General features: G+C 41.3%; 2 long non-coding RNA genes across 2 annotated transcripts; both read right to left on the reverse strand.

Moving 5' to 3' along the window:
- Window positions 1-1,422: 1,422 nt before the first annotated feature.
- Window positions 1,423-4,118, reverse strand: LOC139194527 (uncharacterized). The gene is made up of 5 exons (XR_011579461.1): window positions 3,655-4,118; window positions 3,412-3,571; window positions 3,238-3,306; window positions 2,481-2,539; window positions 1,423-1,488 (listed from the first exon to the last, which is right to left on the reverse strand). It is a non-coding gene; the product is annotated as an uncharacterized lncRNA (long non-coding RNA).
- Window positions 4,119-8,057: 3,939 nt separating this feature from the next.
- Window positions 8,058-10,583, reverse strand: LOC139194528 (uncharacterized). Its single transcript, XR_011579462.1, has 5 exons — window positions 10,413-10,583; window positions 10,170-10,329; window positions 9,996-10,064; window positions 9,239-9,297; window positions 8,058-8,246 (listed from the first exon to the last, which is right to left on the reverse strand). It is a non-coding gene; the product is annotated as an uncharacterized lncRNA (long non-coding RNA).
- Window positions 10,584-24,944: the final 14,361 nt, after the last annotated feature.

Genomic DNA, 24,944 nt, shown 5'->3' on the forward strand with positions numbered 1-24,944 from the left:
TTCACCTAGATTGGCTACGTCCACGGAGTAGATGAGTTCTCATTAATTATGAAGGGTTTACACAAGTACATAGGTTGAAACTCTCCTTTAGTGAGTACTAATGAATGATTTAGTACAAATGACATTAGGCCATACTGTAAGAGAATGATCTCCTTTTATAGAAGAGAATCTCTAGCTTTGTTCTGACTTTGACACGTGTCATGTTGTGATTGGCCTTTGATGTTCTGACTTTGACACGTGTCATGCTGTGATTGGCCTTTGATGTTGACACGTGTCGCTATGATTGGCCTCAGATGTCGACACGTGTCGCGTTGTGATTGGCCTCCTGGTTGGAGGGAAACTCTTGTGGATCCTTGACGGTATAACGTTGACCGGTGCTCAGTAGTTTCGGGATTGGTCAAGTATGGTACAAAGACATACTATATTGTCACATATATATATCTAATCTAAAAAAAATATTGTCACATATATATTACTTCAAAACATTAAAAAATAAAAAATAAAGTTTGTCTTTCAAGTATTACATACTCCAAAATAAGAGTCTAATGAAAAAACATTAGTCCATTACTACAAAATACCAATGTTCAAGGACAAGCAAAATAAAGACAGTTGCATTTCAAGGTTGATGAAGCTTACACGTTTATATATGTTTTCACATTTTTTTCAAACATGTACATTAATAATTATGAATTTTATTTATTTTAAACTCCCTTAGAAATACTATTCATGGGGGTTTTAAAAATTCAAACGACGATGTACCCAGACTCAAAGCTAGAAGATGCAATCACGAGCATTTGCGCATATTTTCACATTTTTTGCACATATAAATTAATTATTGTAATTTTGTAATATGTTTGGTATTATTTAATTACTTGCTACTTTTATTTTTAATGTGTTTTATAATTTTTTTTAATTTCACTCTCTGCCTACAATATACTATTAAAATAAATAAATCTTTTTTTTTTAATTTTATATAGAATAATAATAAAATAATACATATTTAATACACAATATATACATATACACTATGACTATTGTATTTTATAGCAAGTTTTTTTTAGTAGTTTAGAAGATTAAAATCATCAAATAACCTTTTCTTAACGTGTGGAATCGGGTTACCCATATGTCACATTCGTGTAAATCTGTTAAGGATCCGTTATTAATAAGTTATTATCATGTGACCAGATAACGACCCAATTAGTTATCGTGTTGACTCGAAACCCGTTATTTTCTTGTCAATTACGTGTTTTGTTAACGGGTTGTGTAAGAAATTGACAAGTGTAGGGAGGGGGAGGGGGTGAGTGACACACCCCGTCCCGAAGGAGGGCATGCTGGCCGTCACGTGAGAGTGACGTAACCATTTGCACAGTACGGAAGCTTTAAGATACAATTTAAATTGATACACCCGAAGGTGAGTCCTAATTTTGTCCAATCTGTCAGAACACCGTCGAATTCCTCGTAGTCACCACACCTTTGTGATTCCTGAACCTGGAGGGGCGCAAAACCAAAATTGAGTGGGTCAGTAAAACAATTCTTTTCCAAATCCAAACATTTCTCAAAACGTTGTAACCCCTCTCCGTAAAACCTGTATACTTTCCCAGAAATGTAAAATATAAATATACATATATATTCTCAAAACTTCATTTTTACTATCTCAACATTATCTCTTTATCAATCATGCCATGCCATGTCATCTCAACATTTCTCATATTAATTATGCCATGCCACATCATCTCAACAGTAATAAGGTATGAATGCATCAACATAATCATATCAGGTGCAAGAAAGTAATCAACCGTAGGCCCTCTAATAGCCCTATACGGTTGAACCTAGAGCTCAAAATCTATCATTATCACTCTACCGGAGTCACCTCTGTGACCCGTCCGGCCTTCTGCACACAAGTTACGCTCTAGTGCTTCTCATAAATCATCTGTGCACATAATCTAAGGTCACCCACCAGTCGGAATCTCACTAACACTCTCGCGACTGGTCTGTCGTACCCACTCCGCGTGGACTGTACGACTAGCATCTACTTGGATCCAAGGCGAGCGTGCGATGCGGTGAATACTATAAGCACTAAACCATGGTGCAGGATTTGAGCTCAGTATATATCATCATCATCATAACAGTAATTAAATACTCATCTGTGCGTCCACCGCACCATTTCATACATATGCATCATAAATCAATTCTTACCTGTGCGTCCACCGCACCAATTCATACATATGCATCATAAATCAATTCTTACCTGTGCGTCCACCGCACCAATTCATACATATGCATCATATATTAATTCATGCATGGCATTTCAACTCACATTTCTATATACTTTTCATATCAATTCTATGCATGGTATTTCACTTCCCGTTTTTCCACATAACTCATATGCATTTCATTTTAAACATAATTTCATGCATTTTCAATTTCTGGGAAAACGTTAAGTATATATATATATACGGAAAACAAAACTGCCCACTCACCTGGAGTTCGTCCAACAACTCCCTAGCACCACACATCAAGGCGTCACGACGATCGCCGCCTAGAATAGTAATCAAATCCAACCTCAAAATTCATATCGATAGAATATATAACTTATATAAAATACGTCACTACGTAGTTCGATCCGGAAGATCTGCCACTCAGATTTTAAATCCATAACTTCCAGAGGTCCACATTATACCTCTAGGACAACATCCTAAAATTTCATTACCATCCAACGGTCGGATCTCCGTCAATTTCCAAAACTAAGTGACGGTTAACATTTTATATTATGGACTTACAATTCCAATTCCGGAAGATCCGTAACTCGGATTCCCAATCCGTAAGTTCCAATAATCCTCAAATATTACGTATTACAACGTATCAAAGTTTAGTGACGATCCAACGGTCGGATCATCAATTCACATTTTCACCTAAATGTGAAAACTATAAAACGTTATTTGAACACCTAACCAACAATCCTCAATAACTTTCTCATACGGTGTTCAATTTAGGTATATGAATATACCACAGTGATCTACTCGACGTCACGGACGTCGACATATTTTTAAAATAATTTTATTTTTATTTTTTATTTTTACTGTAGCACCTTCTTCTTCCTTGGGTCGCCGGACTGGTTTTTCCGGCGGCCGTTTTCCGGGCAGTTTTTCAAATTGCCATAACTTTGTCATTTCTCAACGAAATCAAGTGATTCAAAAACGAAAGTTGTAGCCCTTGAAGAGAAAAAGAGAATGGTACCTTGCACAACACCTAGTTCGCCGTGGTTTGGCCGGAAACTGCCTCGAAAGCCTCGGAGGTCGCCGGAAACTGGGTATTTTTCAAATGAGTATAACTTCTTCAATACTCAACTAAATTGAGTGAAACAAAAAGGAAAGTTGTATTACTTGACGAGACGAAGAGATTGATACCTACCTCGACTCCTAAATCGCCGGGGATTCGCCGGAAAAAGCCTCGAAAGCTCCGGCCAAACTTTGAACTTGTCGATCTCCGTGTTCTTACGTCCAAAAACTTCCAACGAAGCACTACGAGCTTCCTTGGGACCTCACCAAGCTCGCTGTGATCTTGTTTTAGCCTAAATCGTAACCATTTAAAAGATCATGAACAGTACCATTTCACGGGAACTTTGAAACTAGGGTTTTCCGAAGCAAAACTTACTTGAAATGGATACCATCGTGATCGTGAAGTCTTCAGGGTTCCAATGGTGGTGTTAGATTCGTCGTTGGTATAGATTTAGGGTGGTTTTGTGGTGGTCCGTGTGAGTTCGAAGGAGAGGGAGAGAGAACTGAGAGTAATCGTGAGGGAGGAGAGAGAGAGAGTGTGAAGGACAGTATACGGGAAATGGGGAGGGAAATAAGGAATGGGGATCCCACGTGGTCATTTTCCAATCCCCAACTCTAAACCACAAAATTTTAACCTAAAAATCTAAGTTCCATCCTTATTAAATTCCATTTTATTTTCAAAACTTAGGAACTTAGATAATTATCAACTTGAGCTTCACATACTTAGTATTTCTTAAGGGCAATTTCGTCCATTCACAGCCACGAATGTAATATTTTGGAACGGGCTGTGACAATCTCCCCTCCTTATAGAATTTCGTCCCCGAAATTCCAGCAACCAACTAAATCAACCATACTCCAACAATAGCTTCGGGTAAATCTCTCTCATCCGATTCTCTTTCTCCCACATACTTTTCTACTGAATGATTTCCTTCACAAAGCTTTTACTACTTACTCTGTCTTAATTCTCAGGACCTTCTTTTTCCAATCCAAAGTCGTCCTTGGTTCCTTATCAAGTCGAATCCAATTTAATTCTCAATAGTTACACCATAATCCCATGTGACAAATCTGCCACCTAGTGACAACGCATCAAACACAAAATACATTATGTGCCTTAGCCAATTCTGAAGGCATCACAAACTTGTATGCAACTTCGTCGATTCCTTTAATGATCAAAACGGACTGATGTGTTCAAGACTTATCTTGTCTCCCTTTCTGAATCTTACTATTTCTGTTCATGGTGAAATTTCCAAAAATATCAAACCATTTACCTTACACACTTGATTAGTGGCATATCCATCTGTTAATCTCTTTTGTCATTCCTGGCTACTTTCAGGTTAACTTACTCACCTGAATATTTTGAGGAGACTCATCCATAGTCTCAGGGCACGCAAGAACTCTTTTGACAACTTCTGTCCAACACAAAGGTGTACTATAAGGTAACTTGGTAACCAAGCTTCTTGTACGCTATCCAAAACTTAGAAGTAACCAACATACTCAAAAACTTAACAGTGTACATTGTCAAAATTGCTTTCTTTAATTCCACATAATTTGGCACATACGTCCCATTCTCTTGCATAAACATACCATCCAATTCTGCCTCGGTTAATTATTGAATTCCTTCGTCAAGCATTTGAGTCTCGAGTACGACCTTACCAAATAGGCCTAACTTGAAATTTAACAAGTATAACTTCTTCTCGATCTTCCATTCTTAATTTTTCTTCCGTTGGTTTTCAATCCACAAGGAGATAATCTTGGCAAGCGTACCAAGCATTAATTCTTACTGGAGTCTTCTCATCAAGTGCTTCAGCTACAACAATTCACGATCACCCTGATCGTACAATCATAATCACTAAGTAATTCAATCCACCTTTGTTGCCTCATATCAAAATCCTTCCGAGTAAACAAATATTGGAGACTCTTTTGATTTGTAAAATCTTGCATTCTTATCAACATATAATGTCTCCATAACTTTACAGCAAGGATGATAATCGTGACTTCCAAATCACCAGTAGGGTAATTCATCTCATGAGGTTCCATTTGTCGTGAAACATATACAATCACCCTAACATTTGCATCAACATGCCTCCAATACCATTCAAGAAACATCACTAAAAATTTATGATTACCACTATCTTCTAGGATTACTAAAATACGTGTATGAGTGAGGAAATACTTTAGTTGTTAAATCCCTTACTCACAATTTCCTTCCCACTCATACATAACTCTTTTTCTCAACAGTCTCGTCAATGACAAAGCAATGACTGAAAAATCTTTCACAACCATCCAAGATAGCCTGGTAAGCTAAGAAATTCCAAATCTCAATTACGACTCGTGGTTGTTCCAAATTTTAATTTCTGTTACCTTTTAAGGATTCACTTGAATACCTTAAGAATATATAACATATCCCAGAAATGCTGCTTGATTCATCCAACATTCGCATTTGCTAAACTTAGCATACAATCGACATTCTTCCAATCTTTGTTCTACCGACTTAATACGTTTACATGCTCTGCTCTGGCTCAGAATATGCCAGAATATCTTCAATGAAAATGATATCTATTTATCAAGGCATTATTGGAATACTTCATCCAATAATTCATAAAACAGCATGAGTATCCATATAGCATCACCAAATTTCATAAAAACTATAACGAGTCCAGAAAAACAATCTTAGGAACAACGTTACTCATAATCTTCAATTGATAATAAACAGACCTCAAGATCCATTTTCTTCCTCACCAACAAATTGGGGCTCCTCAAAAGTGTTGTACTAGGTTGAATAAAACTTTTATCAACCAATTCTCTCAACTGAATTTCCAATTCCCTTAACTCATCATGAACCAATCTTTAACATAAATTTATACCTGGCAACAATTCAATAGTGAACCTCATATCTCTGCCTGAAGGCAATCCAGGTATACTTTCAAGGAAGACATCAAGAAAAGTCTAACTCTTTCGACATTATTCACACTACTCCAAACAACATCATTTAGCACCACATGAGCTAATAATTTTTTTTTTTTTTTTGACAGCCTTTCGAAAACAATCTCTTTGCTCTCACAGCATAAATAACAGCCTGACTCAATCCATTTTGCATACTTACAAAAGTAATCTCTGTTCATCCAGATCGATGGAAAGTACTGGTTTCCCATAACATTTCGTCTTGTCACAATTATAACCAACCAATCTAATGGAACAGAATTAACTGATACAATATATATTCTATTATTATTAAGCATTCCAAATAAGTACAATACTAACATAAAATAATCTACCGGTTTGCTTGCTTAACGAATCCACGAATGAGTTATTAATATTACGGTCTGCAGCCCGCAATACTGATAAATCATCGTTGTCTCGATAAGTAGGCAACCACTCTCAAAGATATAACATTACTATTTTGTCACTCAATGCAAAATACATACACTCATCTCAACTACATTTATTTACTACTCTCAAGGTAATAACATACATAATAAGAAATATATCAGCCGAAGTCAACTAGAATGATCAATACGACTGATTCAACTCTTATCTCAATAATACGTCGGCCGGATCCACTCCGCGTGGTCGGTACGGCCGAGCCTATAACTCACCAATTTCTCATGTGTCAGTCGAATCCACTTCTCATGGTCGGTACGGCTGAACATATAACTCATCAAATCTCTCTGTACTCACAGTCAATCCGACCAAACTACTAAGTTTATAACTCTTCTGAATCGACACTATGATATCATGGAAAATTATTGAGTACAACTGATTCTAGGGACAATTCACAATTCTGTGTCCCCTCTGTTCACATAAACACATTCATTAATTTCACACTTCCCAAAGTGTTAATTTTTGTACCTGTTGCACAAGGTACATTTCCTTTACTCGAGACACCTTGTCTCAAATATCCGGGATTACCAGTATATCCATCACTTTTATTCTGACCAACGACATTAAAACCTCAGCTGGAAGAATTAACTCTAGCTTCACTTCTTTCGAAGCTCTGAATCTTTCTATATCCTTGATAAGACGAATCATTAACTTTATCGTCTTCTTTTAATTCCCATTCATTTCTTATTCTTCTTTATTCTCATTGCTCATGTTCTCAGAGTCCTCAAGGCTCAACAACATCTTGTATACTCCTGGTAAGAAGTACAATGGATAGTGGTCACCCAAAATACCACTTCCCTTTTTGCCACCCAGCTTAAAACAACATAACACCTCCACCAAATTAACAACAATATCTGGATGGAACGAGGCAAGTCTGAAAACTTTCTATAATATCCCTCGATCATCACCTTCCTTGTCTCATATTTGTAAACACTTGTTTACTACCATCGATAAATGCCGGAGGGATAAACTTTTCCTTTAAACAAGTCCTTAAACAATTCTCAATCGACTGATTCCTCTGGTGACAACAATTCATACTCCTGTTTCCACCAGGATACAAATTCATAACCAAAACCAGGTAGTCGTCTCGACCCCTTGTCAGAAGCAAATTTCCTTTGACTTACATAATCTGAAACATCTTTTCCAAATGGTTAAACCGTTACTTCGCTCTCTCAGGTTCATCATTTCATAAGGTGATTCAAGTTCAACTCATTACCCATCTTAAAATGTCCCTTTAGACAATAGACTGAATCACCATAGTAATAGTTTCCCCCTAAACCGCTAAATCAGGGAGACTAAGTTCCTCTAACTACGTGGCTTGCTACGAGGCGGTGTAGTTCTGACAGAATTCACTAGAACTTCTCAAGAGGTCCAAGATTGCAACCATGCTCTGATACCAACTGACACACCCCGTCCCGAAGGAGGGCATGTTGGCCGTCACGTGAGAGTGACGTAACCATTTGCACAGTACGGAAGCTTTAAGATACAATTTAAATTGATACATCCGAAGGTGAGTCCTAATTTTGTCCAATCTGTCAGAACACCGTCGAATTCCTCGTAGTCACCACACCTTTGTGATTCCTGAACCTGGAGGGGCGCAAAACCAAAATTGAGTGGGTCAGTAAAACAATTCTTTTCCAAATCCAAACATTTCTCAAAACGTTGTAACCCCTCTCCGTAAAACCTGTATACTTTCCCAGAAATGTAAAATATAAATATACATATATATTCTCAAAACTTCATTTTTACTATCTCAACATTATCTCTTTATCAATCATGCCATGCCATGTCATCTCAACATTTCTCATATTAATTATGCCATGCCACATCATCTCAACAGTAATAAGGTATGAATGCATCAACATAATCATATCAGGTGCAAGAAAGTAATCAACCGTAGGCCCTCTAATAGCCCTATACGGTTGAACCTAGAGCTCAAAATCTATCATTATCACTCTACCGGAGTCACCTCTGTGACCCGTCCGGCCTTCTGCACACAAGTTACGCTCTAGTGCTTCTCATAAATCATCTGTGCACATAATCTAAGGTCACCCACCAGTCGGAATCTCACTAACACTCTCGCGACTGGTCTGTCGTACCCACTCCGCGTGGACTGTACGACTAGCATCTACTTGGATCCAAGGCGAGCGTGCGATGCGGTGAATACTATAAGCACTAAACCATGGTGCAGGATTTGAGCTCAGTATATATCATCATCATCATAACAGTAATTAAATACTCATCTGTGCGTCCACCGCACCATTTCATACATATGCATCATAAATCAATTCTTACCTGTGCGTCCACCGCACCAATTCATACATATGCATCATAAATCAATTCTTACCTGTGCGTCCACCGCACCAATTCATACATATGCATCATATATTAATTCATGCATGGCATTTCAACTCACATTTCTATATACTTTTCATATCAATTCTATGCATGGTATTTCACTTCCCGTTTTTCCACATAACTCATATGCATTTCATTTTAAACATAATTTCATGCATTTTCAATTTCTGGGAAAACGTTAAGTATATATATATATACGGAAAACAAAACTGCCCACTCACCTGGAGTTCGTCCAACAACTCCCTAGCACCACACATCAAGGCGTCACGACGATCGCCGCCTAGAATAGTAATCAAATCCAACCTCAAAATTCATATCGATAGAATATATAACTTATATAAAATACGTCACTACGTAGTTCGATCCGGAAGATCTGCCACTCAGATTTTAAATCCATAACTTCCAGAGGTCCACATTATACCTCTAGGACAACATCCTAAAATTTCATTACCATCCAACGGTCGGATCTCCGTCAATTTCCAAAACTAAGTGACGGTTAACATTTTATATTATGGACTTACAATTCCAATTCCGGAAGATCCGTAACTCGGATTCCCAATCCGTAAGTTCCAATAATCCTCAAATATTACGTATTACAACGTATCAAAGTTTGGTGACGATCCAACGGTCGGATCATCAATTCACATTTTCACCTAAATGTGAAAACTATAAAACGTTATTTGAACACCTAACCAACAATCCTCAATAACTTTTTCATACGGTGTTCAATTTAGGTATATGAATATACCACAGTGATCTACTCGACGTCACGGACGTCGACATATTTTTAAAATAATTTTATTTTTATTTTTTATTTTTACTGTAGCACCTTCTTCTTCCTTGGGTCGCCGGACTGGTTTTTCCGGCGGCCGTTTTCCGGGCAGTTTTTCAAATTGCCATAACTTTGTCATTTCTCAACGAAATCAAGTGATTCAAAAACGAAAGTTGTAGCCCTTGAAGAGAAAAAGAGAATGGTACCTTGCACAACACCTAGTTCGCCGTGGTTTAGCCGGAAACTGCCTCGAAAGCCTCGGAGGTCGCCGGAAACTGGGTATTTTTCAAATGAGTATAACTTCTTCAATACTCAACTAAATTGAGTGAAACAAAAAGGAAAGTTGTAGTACTTGACGAGACGAAGAGATTGATACCTACCTCGACTCCTAACTCGCCGGGGATTCGCCGGAAAAAGCCTCGAAAGCTCCGGCCAAACTTTGAACTTGTCGATCTCCGTGTTCTTACGTCCAAAAACTTCCAACGAAGCACTCCGAGCTTCCTTGGGACCTCACCAAGCTCGCTGTGATCTTGTTTTAGCCTAAATCGTAACCATTTAAAAGATCATGAACAGTACCATTTCACGGGAACTTTGAAACTAGGGTTTTCCGAAGCAAAACTTACTTGAAATGGATACCATCGTGATCGTGAAGTCTTCAGGGTTCCAATGGTGGTGTTATATTCGTCGTTGGTATAGATTTAGGGTGGTTTTGTGGTGGTCCGTGTGAGTTCGAAGGAGAGGGAGAGAGAACTGAGAGTAATCGTGAGGGAGGAGAGAGAGAGAGTGTGAAGGACAGTATACGGGAAATGGGGAGGGAAATAAGGAATGGGGATCCCACGTGGTCCTTTTCCAATCCCCAACTCTAAACCACAAAATTTTAACCTAAAAATCTAAGTTCCATCCTTATTAAATTCCATTTTATTTTCAAAACTTAGGAACTTAGATAATTATCAACTTGAGCTTCACATACTTAGTATTTCTTAAGGGCAATTTCGTCCATTCACAGCCACGAATGTAATATTTTGGAACGGGCTGTGACAGTGAGCTTAGATGAAGTTTTTAGATTATGATAAAGAGAATGAACGGTTATGATTATGATATTCAGACGATAAATATACGTTAATCGTAAAGAGGAAACAAGTAGGTTCCCCATGGGAGAACACAATCATTATCCTTTTACTTAGTGTCGGTGGCTTGTTTTTGTTATGTTACATAGGGGCTGCATTGATAACCATTACCTTTTTGTTTCTACTTTTCAAAATATTTAATGGCAACTTGAAATTCAAAATACAAAAATGTTATTCTTACAACCTTGTTGTATTATCATTTGTAGAAATGAGACACACATGCGTTGACGAATCTTACCTTTGTTAAAGAGATAATAAAAATGATGGTACGATTAAGTGACAATAGTACTATCAAGATCGAAGAGTAGCGCGATGGTGATGGAGATTGGAGACCCATGGGAGACTACGTTGAAGGTCTATTTTTCTTGTCTATATATTTGGTGTTTGTACCATACTTGACTAATCCCGAAACTACTGAGCACCGGTCAACGTTATACCGTCAAGGACCCAGAAGAGTTTCCCTTCAACCAGAAGGCCAATCACAATGCGACACGTGTCGACATCAGAAGCCAATCACAGCACGACACGTGTCAACATCAGAAGCCAATCACAACACGACATGTGTCAATATTAGAACAAAACTAGAAACTCTCTTCTATAAATAGGGATCATTCTCCCACAATAATCTCTAATGTCATTTTGTACTAAACTATTCACTAGAACTCACTAAACCAGAGCTTGAACCTATGTATTTGTGTAAACCCTTCACAATTAATGAGAACTCCTCTACTCCGTGGACGTAGCCAATCTGGGTGAACCACGTACATCCTGTGTTTGCTTCTCTGTCTCTATTCATTTACGTACTTATCCTCACTAGTGACCGAAGCAACCAAGCGAAGGTCACAAAACCTGACACTTTCTGTTGTACCAAAGTCTTCGCTGATTTTGTGCATCAACATTTGGCGCCGTCTGTGGGAAACGACACTTATTCCCACTCTCTTCAGCTTTGTCAAGCTGGTTTCCACCGCTCGTACACTCTCTTTTGGCCAAGCATCTCTCTCCGATATGGGGAGCGAAAGAAGCCACAGCACACAGAATGACACCCCTGCTGGACCTAGTATGAAGCAACGAAAGCAGGAAGGAAATAGAGTTACTCTTCAAGCTAAAGTCGATGAGCTAGAGGTTCAGAACAACAAGATAGCGATGAAGAATGAAGTCCTCCATGAACAATATGAAAAACTTTTCGAGATGCTTCACGAGGCTAGGCAGGCTCAAACACACAAGCTCGTCGCCCATGTCGAGGTCAACAATCAACTGAATGCCCCCCAACACGGAGGGTCGCCGATATCCGACACGGACATCCCTGATAGGGATCGAGCTACACATCAATGTGATAATCAACATGAGACTTCTCTCAACCCAGCTGCTTCAACCCGAAGCAGGAGAAGTAGAGGAAAACACCTCCTCACAGAGGATGTGGAAGGATCAAAAGCTGTCTATCGCGATTGTCGAGACTTCCTAAAGCAAGGTCGAGAGAATCCCATCCACATAAGCTCGAAGATCAATGACCCAAGGGTTTCTGAAAGACTCGGTCCTCTTCCACGACCCAGGCCAGCCGCCAATCTAGAGAAGGGGCAACAAGTCCCAGAAGAATATGAAGGTACTGGGGACTCGGAAACATTCCGACATACTCACTCTAGAAGTCAGCGTGGCGAGTTCAGAGAAAGATCACGCTATCTTGATCAAACTTTCCTACTTCCAAGAGGCGATGGGGACTTAAAGAAGAAAACTTCAGTGGTGCACGACTCCACTCAGGACCCCCTTATCCTGCAGCTCCTTGAGGAAGTAAACAAGCTGAAGGCTGAACGTCAAGCCGAGATACCTGACTGGAACCAACCCAGGCCTGGCCCTCTCACAAGAAGGATCCTCAACACTCCCCTCCAAGCGAAGACAAAGCAGAAGCTTGACTTACAGCTCTATATTGGAAGGGAAGACCCGATTGAACACCTTAACCTCTTTGAGTCCACCATGGTATACCGGGGACACACCGACGAAGAACGGTGCCTTCTCTTCCCCTCCACCCTCTCTGGCGGAGCTTTAAACTGGTATTGCCGTCTTCCACCTGAGACAGTAGACTCATTTGAAGAGTTGAGAAAGCTGTTTGTCTCTCAACACATCTTCCAGACCGATCGCTTGCATTCCGCAGATGACTTGTACACTATTCACCAGAAGCCGGATGAGTCATTACGAAAGTACGCTGGCCGCTTCAGCCATGAGTATTCTCGCTGCGCTGAGGCAGATGACAAGACCGCCCTCAAGGCTTTCACTGCAGGCTTACGTGACTGTTTCTTCAAGTACATGATCAATGCCAACACTTGGAAGACTTACTCTGAGGTGATGACACAAGCTTACAACCATGCCTTCGCCGAGGCAAGGACATATCAAGGGAAACCCCCTACGGTCACCCCTTATCAGCAAGTAGGGAGTGGAGGCCAGATCCAACCGAATGAAAAGACCTCAACCTTCCAAATGGTAGCAGCACACCCCCCTGCCTCATTTAATGCTTCGCCAAGTCAGCAGACATATCAATCTCAGGGCAAAAGGAAGGACTTCCATCCTCACCAATCTCATTTTAATAAAAAGAACAAGGGGCACTATCGCGATAACTCAGGATATCGTCACAATAATGCCCGCCCCCAGGCAGTCAACGCAGTGGGCCAATCACGTGTCAAGACAGGCCCTACCCCGAGGTATGAGACATACACCTCTTTGAATGCTACATGTGTTGCCATCTACCCCAGTATAGCTTACCTGATACCAAAGCCAAAGCCAAGACAGCCAGATTACAAGTCCACGAAGAACACGGGCATGTTTTGCTGCTACCACGAGAATAATGGCCATGATAGTGAGAAATGCATTATCCTCCGTGACCATATTGAAGCTTTGGCACGTGAAGGAAAAATTGATCAGTTCCTCCTTCACCCTCCAAGGGATAACCGTAACCAACGCCAGGTGAATGTGATATATTCCATAAGCGGCGGCACACCCATGTCTGAATCTTCCAATAGGGCCATGAAAAGCAGTGAACGAACTTTGAGACCTGGCCATCAAGTGTTTCACGTGGAAGACATCAGAGGAGGCAAGTATCAAAAGCCTAACTGGGATCCAATATGTTTCTACCCTGAGGAAGAAAGAGGTATCATCTACCCTCACAATGACCCGCTGATCGTGGAAGCTCACATAGCAAATTTTGATGTGAAACGAATCCTGATAGACACAGGTGCTTCAGTCAATATCATGTTTGCTGAAGCTTTCAAGGCACTTAATGTAGCTGAACACTTGCTCGATCGCTCGATTTCTCCTCTGATAAGCTTCTCTGGCGATATCGTGCAACCTTTAGGGAGTATACACTTACCCTTCACCATTGGTACAGCCCCCTACACAGCTACTATTACCACTAACTTCTTAGTGGTCAACTGCCCGACGGCATACAATGTCATCTTTGGGTGCACAGGCATCAATGATCTCAAGGCCATGGTATCCACACATATGTTGTTGATGAAGTTTCCAACCCCTTTCGGCAATGGGTACATCAGGGGAGATCAACTTAGTGCTCGATCATGTTACAACACTTCAGTCAAACAACAACACCTGCCTGTCCCCAAGGAGACTCTCTTTATACATAACCAAGTCGTAAAGACCAGTCCAGATGAATCCAACTCGGGTCTTCAGGATGGCAACAGTCAACCCGACGACCCTCGAGATGACTCATTCACCCAGCAAGCACAACCCGCTGAAGAGTTAGAGAAGATCTCTATCTCCAAAGACCATCCAGACCGCATGGTGAATATTGGCACCACTTTGTCACCACCCCTTCGGTTGTCCCTGATCTCCTTTTTGCAAGAGAACGCCGAGGTCTTCGCTTGGTCATATAAAGATATGCCGGGCATCTCTCCCGATATCATCTGTCACCACTTGAGTATTGATCCCAAGACCAAACCAGTAAAACAGAAGCGAAGATCTTATGATGTTGAACGATACGAGGCGATGAAAGCAGAAGTTGAAAAACTCAATGACATAAGCTTCGTCCGTGAAGTCAATTACCCAACATGGGTAGCAAATGTTGTCCTTGTTAAGAAAAATCCGACCAAGGAAAGTCTCCTGCTTCAAAAGGTCTTGTGGAGAATGTGTGTCGACTACACCGACCTAAACAAAGGATGCCCGAAGGATAGTTTCCCCCTTCCTCTCATTGATAGACTTATAGACTCTACGGCAGGGTGTGAGCTCTTGAGCTTCATGGACGCTTATTCAGGATACAACCAAATCCTCATGAACCCCTCAGATCAAGAACACACGGCCTTCACTACTGACAGGGGACTATATTGCTATAAAGTCATGCCTTTCGGCCTAAAGAATGCAGGAGCAACTTATCAGAGACTGGTCAATTCAATGTTCGCCGAACAAATTGGGAAGAGCATGGAAGTTTACGTTGATGATATGCTAGTCAAAAGCAAACATGCTGACCAACACATCACCAACCTATCTGAAACTTTCACCATTCTAAAGAGGTATCGAATGAGGTTGAACCCCAACAAATGTGCCTTCGGCGTGGGCTCTGGCAAATTCTTAGGCTTCATGATTAGCCAACGAGGCATTGAAGCTAACCCTGAAAAGATCAAAGCAATCCTCGACATGAAAGAGCCAATAACTTCAAAAGACATCCAAAGCCTTACTGGCAAGGTGGCAGCCTTAACCAGATTCATCTCTAAGGCCACAGACAGATGTGCTCCTTTCTTCAAAGCACTCAAGGGAAATAAGAAGTACATTACATGGACGGAGGAATGTGCCAAGGCATTCAGGAACCTCAAAGAGTACATGAGTAAAGCCCCTCTGCTCTCCAAACCAGAAGTTGGTGACACTCTCATCATCTATCTATCGGTTTCGGCTTCAGCAGTCAGTTCTGTTCTTATTCGAATGGACAGTGGTGTCGAACGGCCCGTCTACTACGCTAGCAAGGCCCTACAAGATGCGGAGACACGATACTCCAACATTGAGAAATTAGCTCTAGCATTGGTCATGTCTGCTCGGAAACTTCGCCCTTATTTCCAAGCACACGCCATCATCGTGCTTACCAATCACCCTCTTCGACAGATACTCCAGAGTCCTGACACGTCTGGACGAATGATCAAATGGGCGATAGCATTGGGTGAGTTTGACATCTCCTACCAACCCAAACCAGCCGAAAAAGGTCAAGCAGTAGCAGATTTCATCGCCGACTTCACATATCCTGTTGACATTGCTTCTACACCTGAAGCAGTAGCTTCATTACCATCGGAAGCTCAGAAAGTAGAATCAACGACCCCAGCATGGAGTCTGTATGTTGATGGCTCATCCAACCAACAGGGCTGCGGAGCAGGATTAGTCCTCACTACCCCCGACAAAGTGGCGATGGAATACGCTCTTCGTTTCAAATTCAAGGCATCGAACAACGAGGCCGAATACGAAGCCCTTCTAGCAGGCTTGCGTTTGGCCAAACACCTTGGGGTTAAACGAATTGATATCTTCAGTGACTCCCAATTAGTGGTCAACCAAGTCACAAACAACTTTGATGCTAAGGATAACTCCATGGCAGCATATCTTGCGCAAACGCGACTTTTGCTCAAGCACTTCACTACCAGATCACCCAAGTTCCTCGATCGGCAAACAGTCATGCAGACGCTTTGGCTCGCCTCGCCTCGGCAGTGGAAGACAAGATTGGGAGAAAAATTCATGTCGAATTGTTGGCAGAACCAAGCACCATGGTCGCGGAGGTGTACAATTTAAAACAAGAAGATAGTTGGATCACCCCAATTTATAAATTCCTTGCTCATGGCACCCTCCCAATTGACAAAGTCCAAGCTAAGCAGATTCGATACAAGTCTGCCCGCTACCTGATCATTAATGACCAACTCTACAAGCGCGGTTTCACCCTGCCATACCTAAGATGCCTTACACCTGCGGAGGCGGAAATTGTCCTTCGGGAAATACATGAAGGAGTCTGCGGAGATCATGCTGGGTCTCGATCCCTAGCTCACAAGACTTTTCGCCAAGGATACTATTGGCCAACACTCCACCAAGATGCCATCAGAATATCTCGCGCATGTGATAAGTGTCAACGCTACGCAACTATCCCTCACTCCCCTCCCGAGCCGCTCACTCCTATGATCAGCCCTTGGCCCTTCGCCCAATAGGGACTTGATTTGATCGGCCCAATGCCTGCAGGGAAAGGCAAGGTCCGCTATGCAATCGTTGCAGTTGACTACTTCACAAAGTGGGCTGAAGTAGAACCCTTGGCAACCATTACTGAGGGAAAAATAGAAGACTTCGTATGGAAGAACATCCTCTGCAGATTCGGCATTCCCAATGCGATAGTCACGGACAATGGGCGGCAGTTCGACAACAAGAAGTTCAAGATGTTCTGCTCTAAGTTCAACATCAACTTATGTTTTGCCTCTCCAGCCCATCCCCAGTCTAACGGACAAGTCGAGGCCGTTAACAAAATAATCAAGCGCACTCTGAAAACTAGCTTGGACAAAGCTAAAGGTTGTTGGCCAGAATTCGTACCCCAAGTCCTTTGGTCATACCGCACTTCATATCGGACTTCCACAGGAGAAACTCCATTCTCACTTGCTTTTGGTACAGAAGCAGTTGTCCCAGTTGAGCTTGAGCAAGCAACATACCGAATCCAGAACTACATACAGAGTGAGAACGACAAGCAACTCACCCTCAACCTGGATCTAGTCGAGGAACACAGAAATCAGGCTCACTTGAGGAATGTCGCCTACAAGCAGCGCATCTCCAACTACTACGACTCAAGGGTCAAACCTCGCTCTTTCAAAGTGGGAGACTGGGTACTGAAGAAAAGATTACTCTGTGATAGAGTCCCGAGTGAAGGAACACTCAGTCCTAACTGGGACGGACCGTTCGAGGTCATCGGCATCAGTCGCCCTCGCTCCTACAAGCTCAGAAACTCCGACGGCAAGACCCTTGGCCATCCATGGAATGCTGACCACTTGAAGTACTATTACAAATAAGACTCACATTGTACAAGTGTTAAGCTACAGCCGTTCGGCATCCTATGTAACAAAGACCATTTGGTATGAATTCAATAAAGAGGTGATTTAGCCAACTCGGCCATAAACTCTTTTCCATTCTGAGCAATGAAACACTCAAGTGTTGAAGCTTCAACGCAAATGTTTCCAATACAAAACAAAATCTAAGTATGTGTCAACAAGACTATACAAAGGATCTACATCATACATTCCAACACATTCATACATAAACATCATACATTCCAACACATTCATACATAAACATCATACATTCCAATACATTCATACATAAACATCATACATTCCAACACATTCATGCATAAACATCATACATTCCAACACATCCATACATAAGCCAACTGTGCTTCGAAAGGGTTCAACACACTTTGTGTCATTCGACATTTGCCACAATGTGCCTCGACACCTTGCCCTTATTCTCACCAACTAGGTGATGAAGGAACTCACCTTCGTACCACCAACTAGGTGATGAAATGTACAACCCGTACTCTAATATTATTTGGAAACTTGCCACCCTTATCACCAATCAGGTGAAGAAGGAACTCATCTTCATGCCACCAACCAGGTGATGAAATGTACAACGCGTACTTTCCTTCATGCCACCAACCAGGTGATGAAATGTACAACGCGTACTCTCCTTCATGTCACCAACCAGGTGATGAAATGTGATGAAAGGTGATTAAGGAATTCACATTCGTACCACCAACCACGTGATGAAAGCAACCTACCATTCATTCCATTAACCAGAAGACGAGTGGTACAACTTGTACATGTGAACTCCTAGCATTCACAGATAATAAAAAACCATCAAGCTTTACAACTCAACTAGGGGAGCACTTATGCCTAACAAGAGCTATAGTCACCAACAAAGTCTTATTGCAAGCCAACAATGGCTTCAATGCATGGTATACGAAGATCAAGCTCTTCAGCCCTCTTGCATCTGCTTCAGACATTTCTCCTCTGTAACAATGCAAACACTACAACTCATAGAACGCTTCAAACGCTTTTGATCAAGACTGTTCGAAGCAAATTCAATTTATATGGTTCATCCAAACCTTCGACTACTACAAGATGTGGCTTGCATCACAATCTCTCGCTTAACAGTATGGAAGAAAAATTTGTATACGTTGTCTCTCCCACATTTTCAAATTTCTAGTTTTCCCAAAAAAAAAAAAAACAAAAAACAAAAAAAAAACAAAAAACAAAAAAAAACAAAAAAAACAAAAAAAGAAGAGGAAATTGGAAATTGGGAAATTCAACAAAAGCTTCATCAATGGAGGACAAATATCAATCTCAAAAGCTTCGTACTATGTTCATCAAGATAGTGCGAAGCACAATCAATTTATGGTGCCAACAAAAGCTTCATCAATGGAGGACAAGTATCAATCTCCAAAGTTTCGCACTATGTTCATCAAGATAGTGCGAAGCACAATCAATTTATGGTGCCAACAAAAGCTTCATCAATGGAGGACAAGTATAAATCTCCAAAGCTTCGCACTATGTTCATCAAGATAGTGCGAAGCACAATCAATTTATGGTGCCAACAAAAGCTTCATCAATGGGGGACAAGTATCAATCTCCCAAGCTTCGTACTATGTTCATCAAGATAGTGCGAAGCACAATCAATTTATGGTGCCAACAAAAGCTTCACCTATAAAGCTTCAACCCCAAAGCTTCACCTATAAAGCTTCAACACAAAGCTTCACCTATCAAGCTTCAACACCAAAGCTTTACCTATAAAGCTTCAAACACAAAGCTTCACCTATCAAGCTTCAACCCCAAAGCTTCACCTATAAAGCTTCAAACACAAAGCTTCACCTATAAAGCTTCAACACCAAAGCTTCACCTATCAAGCTTCAACCCCAAAGCTTCACCTACAATACCAAATTTCAACACCAAAACACATAAAAGCTTCACACACTCTTCATCAAGATAGTGCGAAGCTAATTCCAGTGGAGCTGAATTTTGGACATCTTATAGTTCTTGAGCAGATGAACAACTTTCACGAAGGAAATTTTTCTATTTGAGCGACGGAAGTTAGAGTGTTGAAGCTCCAAACATGACGGTCAGATTTCTGCAAGCTTCAAAGCTGCTGCGGTGTTTCGAAGATCTGGAAATAATCAACCGTTAGTTTGTTCTGAATTTTTGATATGTTATGGAAGAGATGATGAGGAACAACTTCCATGACGAAAGTATGTTGATCTGAACAAGAAAAAATGGAGTTTCGAAGCTCACAACAAGTCTGACGGATTAACAGAACATTGATGAACAGTTACTCATCATACTTGAATTTCTGAAGTTGTACTACTCCGATGGATCTCAAATTTGGATATGTTGTAGTTCACAAGATAAGGAACAACTTTCATGAAGACGACTTTGCAATCTGAGCTATAGAGAATGGTGTTATCTTGCATCCACTCAGGCTGATTAGTGGAAACAAAAAGCAATTCCACCAAAGAAAAGATGAAAAAGAGAGAAAAGCTACTAATTGCACTTGATCTTGTCTAGTCAATAGCATGCAGCATCAAACACACAAAAGTTGGAAATATTTTTAGATAAAGCATATACGAATGTGTGACATCGAAACAAGGATTCGTTACTTTGACAAATTAGTAACAAGCGAGACACCTCATTCGGCAACTCTCTTCGCCTGAAGACTTGGGGGACTCCCACCATATGCTACTGCACCTTGATACTCGGCAGTCTCACAACCACTCAGTGACTTGGATTTTTCAAGTCTCCAACCGATAAGTTTTCCTCACTCGGGAAATTAAGGGAACACTACCTCAAACTACATGCTTCACTCACAAAGCTTCAACAATACAGGTTTCAACAAAAGAAAAAATTCAAAGAACTTTATGAAGAAGGCTTTGGTGTATTTAACACAATATGTTGAAATGAAGCAAAGCTTATTTATTAATATTTTCGATAAGCCACAAATATGTACATATACATGAGTCAAAATAAACAAACAAAAGGGAGCCTTCACAAAGGTTGCTTAGGGGAAGTCTCAGCAGTCGGTAGAGCCCTAGAAAGAGAAAGCACCGGAGGGTGGTTATCCGGAGCCTCAGTACTTGACAAAACCCCAGAAGGAGGAGGCATTGGAGGTTCATCATTTGAAGCTTCATTACCAGGTACAGCCCCAGAGGACGAAGGCAATAAATGCCTTTGGAACAAACCCACAAACCGCTGATGATCAAGTAAAACCTTACCATCAGATTCCTTCATCTGGTCAAGCTTCCTCTTCATGTTTGTAGCATAGTCATGGGCGAGCCGGTGCAACTGCTTATTCTCATGCTTGAGCCCTCTAATCTCCTGTTTGAGACTCATCACTTCAGCGGCCAATGATTCAACTTGGCGGGTTCTAGCAAATAGGCGTTGGGCCATATTAGACACAGAACCTGCACACTGAACACTAAGAGCCAGAGAGTCCTTAACAGCCAACTCATCAGACCGTTTGGAAAGTAGTCTGTTATCTTTGGGAGTGAGAAGGTTCCTGGCCACCACTGCAGCGGTCATATCATTCTTCATCACAGAATCCTCAACGGTAAGAGGACCAGTAGGGGATATGAAGGATGGGCGCCATATGTTGTCTGGAGAAGGCGTGGCTGTCTCTTCTCCAAGGTTCAAGTCAAAACGACGGTCGGAGGGTCCAGACATTTTCAAATGTGTTGAAGAGGGAAGAGGTCAGACAAATGAAGATCTTAGAAGTGCAAGAAATGAACTTCTACTGGTAGAGATTCAAGTGTGCTGTGGAACTTAATGCCAGCCTCTATAAAAATCTGCACTCGACGGAGCTTCAGAAATCGAAGAGGCGTTTGCTTTCTCAAAAGTTGGGCTGCTCAGAGACCACGAGGGCCGATCTCAGAAATCGAAGAAGCACCTGCTTTTTCAGCCTCGTCAGCACCTGTCACATGCACACTCAGCTTTGCGGAAATTACGGGCAATCTGTCGAAGATTTCTGGTGAAGTAGAAAGCACGTGAATCTTACTGTTCAATCACCGCTCTCCATATGCACCGTCAACTCCTCGGGTACCACATATAACTTTGTCAAAGATCTCTGACAAAGTTTAGGCACGAGAATTTCGAAGTTCCAGCTACCCTACTATTACCCATAAGGGTAAAGGAACAGCACCACTGCTTGACAACTGGAAAGTCTCTATGTGTGTCGACCTCCGTGTTTTGCGGCAAGACAGGTTGGCAAGAACGTCCAACCTTTACTCACATTCGAGAAAAGACTCCCAACATAATTACTTTCTCAAAAACCGGAGTAGCACCGCTTTCCGAATCTCGAGAGTCAGATCCTCGAGGGGATTGCTTGTTCGAAAACCGAAGAGGCACAACTCTCAGAACTTCGAGAGCCAGATTTCCTTAGATAAAGCTTGTCTGTAATCTTCACACGTAACATCAGCTTTCCAGATACCACATACCACTTTTTCAAAGTGCTCTGACAAAATTAAAACACGTGAAGCTGGCAGCTCCCACTACACTGCTGTGACCAAGAAGGGTAAAGGAATAGCATTACTACTTGTTATTGGGAAATCCCTATATACATCGACCTCCCTCCTCAACGGACAGGCAAACCTGCAAAAATGCTCAACCCTTTCTCGCATTCGAGAAGGCACCCTCAACATAACCTCTCGAAATACTCAGCTTTATTTCCCCCCGATAATACCTCAGCAAATAAGCCACACCAAGAACAAGAGTATCTCATATCATCAGGGTCGAAAGCAAGAGTATCCCATATCATGCTTTCTCCCTGTCTTTGTCTTTGTCCTTGTCCACACCTGCAGGACAAGGAGAAAGAGAGCAGTCAGTCGGAACCTGAAATCAAACCTCCAATTTGGAACTGACTGCCTGGAGCCTTTGCCTGGTTGCTTACTTAGCATTGCTCTCGAGTACTCATCATCAACTGCTGTCAAGGTCACGAATTCCACCGGCAAATACCTCATGACAGTTGATCAGATATTGGCTCTTTACACTGAAGCTGCCAAGCGTGGATGAGTCACTATGAAGGAATGTTCTGAAGGACCATTTAAATGCAAAGGTTGCACACCACTTCTGCCATGCAAAAGATTGAAGCAGAAGGTTCAACGGTGAGCTGAAACAGATCACTACAGCACGACACCTTTCCATACCACATTCATTATTCCGTCAACAGCAAAAGTATCCCATATCATCAAGGTCGAACGTACTCTAGATTTGATGGACTTGTTTTGACCCTCAAATTCTTGAGTCAGCCTTATACTCTGAAGGGCACCAGAAAACCCTCCAACACAGTTCAAGAATAAGCATGTGGAAAGTTACTTCTTCAAAAGCAAAAGTATCTCATATCATCTCTTATCCATTTGCTTCTCCTTATCCTGGCAGTTGAATGAGAGACAAGGAGAAGGAGAACAATCAACCGGAAGCCGAAGTCAAACCTCTGATCCTGGGTTGCTTACTTGGAAGTTTGACTGCTTACCTTGTCTGTCACCTCTTTCGGCAGATCTCCTAGCTTGGCGACTTGGGGGACTCCTACTATAGGGTTTGTATCGCACTTGACCAAGCCCGAAACTACAAGTAAGCTTCAAGTGAAATTGATACATTACCTTGTGCATCTTCATCGGTTAAAGATACCACCCCTGGATGGAGGAAGCGTACTTCCAGAGAAGATGCCACATCTACCTATGAGAAAGATAAGGCAAGTGAAGACGATACCACACCTCGGTACTTAGAAGTTTCGTGATTACTCAGCGGCTTGGATCTTGCAAGTCCCCAACCGAGGAGCTTCCCTCACTCGGGAACTTAGGGGAGCACTGTTTGTACCATACTTGACTAATCCCGAAACTACTGAGCACCGGTCAACGTTATACCGTCAAGGACCCAGAAGAGTTTCCCTTCAACCAGAAGGCCAATCACAATGCGACACGTGTCGACATCAGAAGCCAATCACAGCACGACACGTGTCAACATCAGAAGCCAATCACAACACGACATGTGTCAATATTAGAACAAAACTAGAAACTCTCTTCTATAAATAGGGATCATTCTCCCACAATAATCTCTAATGTCATTTTGTACTAAACTATTCACTAGAACTCACTAAACCAGAGCTTGAACCTATGTATTTGTGTAAACCCTTCACAATTAATGAGAACTCCTCTACTCCGTGGACGTAGCCAATCTGGGTGAACCACGTACATCCTGTGTTTGCTTCTCTGTCTCTATTCATTTACGTACTTATCCTCACTAGTGACCGAAGCAACCAAGTGAAGGTCACAAAACCTGACACTTTCTGTTGTACCAAAGTCTTCGCTGATTTTGTGCATCAACATTTGGATTCTGCTTTATTTCGCTCGTAAACTAAATTTCTGAATAGATGACAGCTAATTTATTTATTTTTGTTGTCCGAATGGCATTGAGAAGGCTTGGAAGTTGTCGTTGGAACTTCAAAGTCATAATTGAGACTTGGGTTTCTATTCTGCTGATCTAGTCATCACCTTTGTTTCTCTTTCGTATTTTTTTGTTTGGTCAGAAGTTCTGAATGCAGGACGATGAGTGTGAGCGTGACTCGGACAGCCTTTGACGATGACCATCCCTCTAACGGAATGATCTGTGTCCCCAGAGAAGAACTTTTCAGCCTGAAAATTGATCGAGTCAACACCCGCAGGCAACAAATCAAATTAGAAACAAATAACGAGGAGATTTTGGATTTCATAACCAAACACCAGATTATCAAAAGTAGTATCTAATGTTTACGATAAGAAGCAAATATCCAAAATTCGTGGTATTTTTGCTTGAAACTCATGTTCCCTTCCATCCTCTTTTAGTTTTGGGTTTTGTTTAACTGTGGATCTTGAACAATTTTGTATGAAGCTTCTGCTCTGGGTGTAAATTAAACTTTGAAATAGTTCGAGTATTGAAAGGACTTCACAATTCGAAATGTACAATTCAGTTTATCATTTGAAGGTAAAACTTTAGGTGCTCTTTCGTTGTG

Source organism: Malus domestica, chromosome 03 (genome assembly GCF_042453785.1).
Source record: "Malus domestica chromosome 03, GDT2T_hap1".
NCBI lineage: Eukaryota > Viridiplantae > Streptophyta > Magnoliopsida > Rosales > Rosaceae > Malus > Malus domestica.